Raw genomic sequence first — 6,187 nt, forward strand, 5'->3', positions numbered from 1 at the left:
GGGGGAGACGAGGGGATGGCGGATCACGTGACCACGACGTCACGGATTAGCGAGTGGGCGTGACCCCCCCGCGCCTCCTCGGGGGAGACGGGGACCTTTTCCCACGAAAGGACAAACAATCCCCCGGCGGTGGGGGACATTTCGAGCTCTTGTTTGGCAACATTGTTGCACTTGCTCCTGCAAAGAGCGGCAGCGGGTGTACAGTCTGCAGCTACTTGGTCGTCTGCAGCTCGTCGTCAGCAGCTCGTCAAACGGGTGATGCAAGCCACCAGAGCAGTCTAGGAACACTGGTCTCCCCCTCCGTTCGCCTCGTCCGTGTGAGTGGGGGGCATTTCTGGAGCTGACGTCACTAGGCTCTGCCTTTATCCCCCGAGCATTTCTCCCCCGTCTGAATAGCCCTTTAGAGAAGCCCTCACATAATAACAGCGGGAAAAATGCCTTCGTCGTGTGGCTTGACTGATAAATGCTGAAGCTTCATTCAAAACGTACCAAATTACCTCCAGTTCCGGCGCCATTTTCTCTACGTCCCTTTAAATAAAAGTCTTGGTCCATAAATGTGTTCAGGAACAACGGTTCATTTTGTTAATTTTTACTTTTCATTTATGTCTGGCTTATTTATGCCTACTTGCGACTCTCGTTTCCAGTTGCCATTTTTACTCGAGAAGCATTTTCGCTTTGTACAATTAGAGACAAACCAGAGGAGGTAACGGGTGACACTCATATTGCTTGTCGGCTTAACAAAACCATTGGAGGGACTGATGATCGATGGACGCTGTTTCGCACTGTTTTTTTTTTTCTTTGTCGCATGGGCACCGAAAGATGAGAAGACTGGCCTACACACCCCAAGTGATGCGAATATCTACCGCCATCCAAGAAAAGGAAGCAAAACAAGATAGGAAAGGCAGGGATGTTAACCAGTTTAGCGTAACCGGTGTGCTACCCTGCACAGGGGAAAGGGATGGGAGAGATTGAAAGAAGGTTAAAGAAAGAGAGAAAGAGAGGGGGAGCACACAAACACAACGTCACAAACCAGAGCGGCACTCTTGTGTGGTATGAGTCTTTTGTGCTATCATTATGAGTCTGCAGCCACTCGTGCTTGAGGATTTTTCGGAATGACCTCGAAGGATGGTTACCAGCGACATATCCCTAGTAGCAAGAATTGTTGACGCAATGTTGCGAATGTTGTTAAACGTCGCGCAACATTTCGCAACGTTGTGTCAATGCTGCCGGATGTTGCTCAACATTCAACAACGTTCAGGAATGTTACGCCAGCAATGTTGAGGTAACGCTGCATTTTTTATGTTAAAGCAACATTGTGAAATGTTGACAGATGTTCCCATGTTCGGTTACATGGCTGAAACATAGCCGCTGTAACTACGGATATTTCCTGCAAAACCGGTCTCATTATTGTGGCATGCACAAATTTAAAGATTGATCAACTGCTTGTCCATATTAAATATGCCATTGCTGCACTGCTGGCCGTACTGAGAGCGCGCGCGTACATGTGCAAAGCGCATCTTCAAAATAAATTTCTCTAATACCTCGTGTTAAATATGTACTTGCATAAATTATTCTACTTCCGCGTTGATTCTAGCGCTGTGGTGCCGCAGGGGCAAGCGGCATATATATCAGTGAAACCGAAACGAAAAGCGGCGCCTTTGCTGATCAGCGGCAGTCCTACGGTTACTGACATCGTTAATGGCCGCGCGCATGCCGCGCGCAAAGGTTTTGTGGCTTTCCCCGCAGGAAGTTGGCACTCAGTTGAAGACTTCATATACTGGCTTAGAAAAAGAACGGTAAGTTTTTTTGCGGATGTATTTATATGACATCATTTAGTTGTCCGGTCAATGGTCGCTCGCAAAATATTCCGTGGTTTGCTATTTTCCCGGCTAAAATAGCTCGCCGGCGAAAAATGCAGCGGGTAATGTGAGCACTGATTGAAGTAGGCGGTAGACAAAGGGGTGGAAGAACAGCTGAGGCTGTCCTTTTCGAGCTCGCTAGTTGTTTCGAGTCAAGTGACGACTGTTGCAACGACGATCACTCGGCGAACGAGTCAGCAGAGCGAGGGGATAAAGTTCCGTTTTGTGACCCATCTGCTCGGCTCCCTCAGCCGCACGGCGCGGTCAGCTTATCTTGATCATCGGTCACAGGCGAAGGTGATGTATGTGGATTTTCTTCGTCGAGCACTGAATCAGGCGCTTCCTCCTTGCCTAACGTCGAACAGGTGTTTTCTAGTAACTCTGGAGGTGATGGGACAAGTCCACAGAGTCGGTCGCTGGTTTTGAATTTGCTACCTTGAAAATGTGGCTACGTGGCAGAAAGCGCAACAGTGGGTTTTTTATAGCATTGATTCCACTCCTGCGCCAACTGCGCCAAAGTGCGCCAAATTGTATTTACTGCGCCATCCTGATAATATCGACGAAATTTGCGCCAAACTGCGCCAAAGTCTCTGGTTTGGGGGCGTCTGTCACCGGCAATCGCACCGGCGGCGCGTCAGGACATGTGCAGCTCGATCTTGGGGCTGCCAATAAAGTCGCAATTATGGACCAAGAATTATTCCGCTGAATAAATAGCGCTCGCGCGTGCGTTCCGAGTAAGCCACGATGCCATGCACGGTGCCGACGCAGCTTCTGTTCTGCAAGTCGGCTCGACAGCAAAACGCGCTCTCCGCAGAGGCTCGTGACGTCTAGGCCTATCGGCAGCGAGAAAGTGCGACGGCGATTCATCGGCGGACGTCGTCTGTTCCAGAAACGCTGCTGATAGCTCGTTTCAAGCGTCGCACGGCACGTAAAGAAAGCAATGTTCAGTAATAACTACATGAGTGCCGCTAAAATGTCTGTCGCTTCTGTTTCCGGACATCGCGGAATGAAATCTGGGATCGCTCGCTGTAGATATATGGGACAATATCGAATTTTCCTTGCTTCGCGTTTATGGAAGAGCACGCGAACGGTGGAAACGCGTTGACACTTTTCCTCAGATATACTTTATCCATGGATCTTCATCCAGAACAGCTTTTTCGTAATTCCTTCCGCCAGCACGTCGGAGTTTGTAATCACTCTGCGGTAAATACCCCCTAAAAGGCCCTGCCCTTTCGAGCTCACGTGCTAGGGTTCCAATTCGATTTTTTTGCTTGCTTTTTTTAAAAATGTCATCTCATTAGTAAAATCATATCTCCTGGTCGGAGCAGCCGCAAATGCGCAGCTGTCAGTAGCGGGCCCGTCGCTCCGTCGCTGACGGCCCACATTGAAGCGGCTACGCCATGTTACACGTCCGCCCCTCGCTATCGGAGGTCAATAGCTAACGGTTAAAAAAACCCAGTTTCGCTTAAGAGCGAAGCAATGAATGCGATACCAAAAAATTGTATTGTGAAACGAAGTAAGACTAGCAGCTAACTCTTTTTGGATCCGATCTCGCGTAACTCAACAAAACGCTGGTGTAAGGGAATATGGCCCCTCCAGGAACCGAATCGTTTTCTTGCTCTGAGTTCTCTAAACACGAAGTAAGCGTTGAGAGCACAGCAAGTTTACGAGCCGTCTCCTGATGCCTCGAGATAGCGCGCGCGCAAGCGACTGCGCCCTTCGAACGATGCAGTCCCCCCCCCCCCTTCCGCTCCCCTGGCGTCCCTTCATGCTCATTACGAAAGACGGGCGGGGCGTTTCCTCTCTGTTTGATGAGCAATCGACGGCAGGCCCGCACGCGGGAAGGTGTTCTCATGCGCTGTCCGTGCGACGGAGACAGACGGCCGGCTAGTTTAATCGCCGCTTCAGCCGCGTTCGTCGCCAGCGCTCGCGAGCTTTTACCCGCGGCTAGACTGCGCCTGGTGATGTTATTAATCTGGACTTTATACGGAAAATTACGACAACGGCGACGGAAAAAATCCGCCGAGAGTGTTCATATAATTGCTATCGCAAGGGTCAACGGGCCAGATTTTGCACCCCCCCCCCTCTTAGGTGATTAGGGGGGGGGCGGCCGCCCCCCCCTGTGCGCACGCCTATGTTCCTAAGATGATTTTTTCCATGAGATTTGCAATGAATCGAAATATTTCTAGCCTTCATAAGAGCCCCATAATAGTACTCAGGTGCTTGAATGTTAATGCAATATGCTTCTGTATTGCACTCCAGGATGTAAAAGTCGCTGCTCCAAAGTGCTCCCAGATGCAAAATTATCTGCTCCAAAGTGCTCCAAGATGAAAATTTTGCTGCTCCAAAGTGCTCCAAAACGGAAATTTTGCTGCTCCAAAAATTGCTCCAAATCAGAAGTCCTCGGTAGCATCACTGTTATAGTAATGGTTGATGGGAATAAGCGTGCCCAATCCCACTTACTGTGTGAAATACATTGAAAGAGATGGCTTTGCTTGGATTTTGTGGTTGCCCAAGAAAGTGAAACCTAAATGCACTTGTTTTCTCGAATTTTGCAGCAGCGTAATGCTTTAGTAATTTTGTAGCCACACCAGCTACATAATGCAGTGGTCACCAGTTAGACTCTGCGTTTTGTAATAGAGTGAACTTGGGCGTGTTGGTTAAGCATGATGAACCACACAGCGCGAGTGTGTGTTCCCTTCCTGTGTCCCCGTTGTTTACTCGCGCTGTGTGGTTCATCCTGCGTTTTGTACTTTGAATATGTAGATAAATTTTGCCAGGACTCATGCATGGCAATGCGCGTTCACCTCTGACCAGTGAAACTGAATGGTGCGTAGGGCTGTGGTGCTTTATTCAGAACCACCAGTAGGAAAGAGGGTAACACGAGTTGCAGGATGTATTCATTTTGTTTTTGTTTCGTAAGACTTTTAACACAATTTCAGGTTGAGTGAAATTGGTGTCAGAGATTTATGAGTAAACTAGAAAATTTCAATTTCTCTGAATATGCCTAAGTGCTTCAATTGACTTTTTTAAGCCTGTTGCTTTGTTCTGCCAATTCAGTTTGTACCCTTTTCTTTTTATCTCCAGAGAGGCAGTGCCGGCCTGAATTCAGCCTTCGTCCGTCACCTTCATTGTTAACCAAACGTTTTGTTTCTACCGTGTCAGTTTTTGTATAGTTCAGATAGCTTCGAAACTGCACATCGTGCTTATGTTTGTTCATACCATGTTGTTCTACTACAGTATCTAATCAAGGGTGCATTTACAGAATTGTTGATGTTAAGACACATGGACGAGTGGTCACATATCGGAACCAGTATTGCAGGATTATTGCTTATTTTATCCTGTGCTCTATTTTGTCTAGAATATTTCAAAAGGTAAAATTGTACCTAAGTTTGTTCATGCTCTTTGCGATATTATAGTATCTGTCCAGCGTGCCTTTGCAGCTTTGTTAAGGTTAAGAACACTTGATGAAAGGCCACACAGTCTTATGGCCCTTGCAAGATTATTGCTCGCTTATTCCTGCGTCACATTTTGTCCAGTCAGAACTGCTAGGATTTCTTGTAAAGGCCAAGTTTGTTCACTCTATTTTGTAATGTTACAGTATGCAGTATTTTCTTTTCCTTGATATTGCTAGTTTTTCTGTAAGACCAGCAACCAATGGTGCCATTATTTAGTTTTTTTTATTTTTGTTTACCTTTTTAGTTGTTGAATCTGTCAATCTGTAATTCATCAACACTGTTGGCCCTTTTCATTGTATATATCACGCACCTAGCCGCAAGGTGCCCTCATCAAAGGTTGTGATCACTATTGATGAATGGAATGTTTCTGCAATTCGCTGTTCTGGACATGTACATTTACCTTGAACAATATGTAAACACATTTTTCGTAGAAGAAATTGTAGTGTTAATTTGATTCTGGAACATCGCTTATATGAAAGCCTATGTGTTGTTTCTCTTATGATGTGCAATAAATATTTGCAGTACTTTTTATGTTCACTCTGAGTGATGAACTAATGTTTAGAAACTTCCATGTCACTAGGAAGCTCACCGGCGTCACAGCTATCATGTATTAACCTGCGGCTGCTCTTCAAAACTGTATTGCTAACAAGATAATGCAAGCGCCGAGATGCATTTATTGCATAAGAAACGTGGAGAAATAATTCGTTTTACACAGTGATAGACGTTAGGCTAATATAAATTGCTCTGTTTACACCTTTTGACAAATATTACTACTATCGTAATTATTAACTGGCAAAAACTAGATCTGCATGTAACACAGCTGTTCAAGTGAGGCTGGCTTCATGACCACTGGTGTAAAGCATGATTACA

The 6,187-nt window shown here is 46.4% G+C and overlaps 1 long non-coding RNA gene across 1 annotated transcript; it reads left to right on the forward strand.

Annotated features, from left to right (window-relative positions):
* Nucleotides 1-1,752: 1,752 nt before the first annotated feature.
* On the forward strand, nt 1,753-5,846 carry LOC125758968 (uncharacterized). The gene is made up of 2 exons (XR_007416507.1): nt 1,753-1,796; nt 4,947-5,846. It is a non-coding gene; the product is annotated as an uncharacterized LOC125758968 (long non-coding RNA).
* Nucleotides 5,847-6,187: the final 341 nt, after the last annotated feature.

The sequence above is a fragment of the Rhipicephalus sanguineus genome, chromosome 6 (genome assembly GCF_013339695.2).
Source record: "Rhipicephalus sanguineus isolate Rsan-2018 chromosome 6, BIME_Rsan_1.4, whole genome shotgun sequence".
NCBI lineage: Eukaryota > Metazoa > Arthropoda > Arachnida > Ixodida > Ixodidae > Rhipicephalus > Rhipicephalus sanguineus.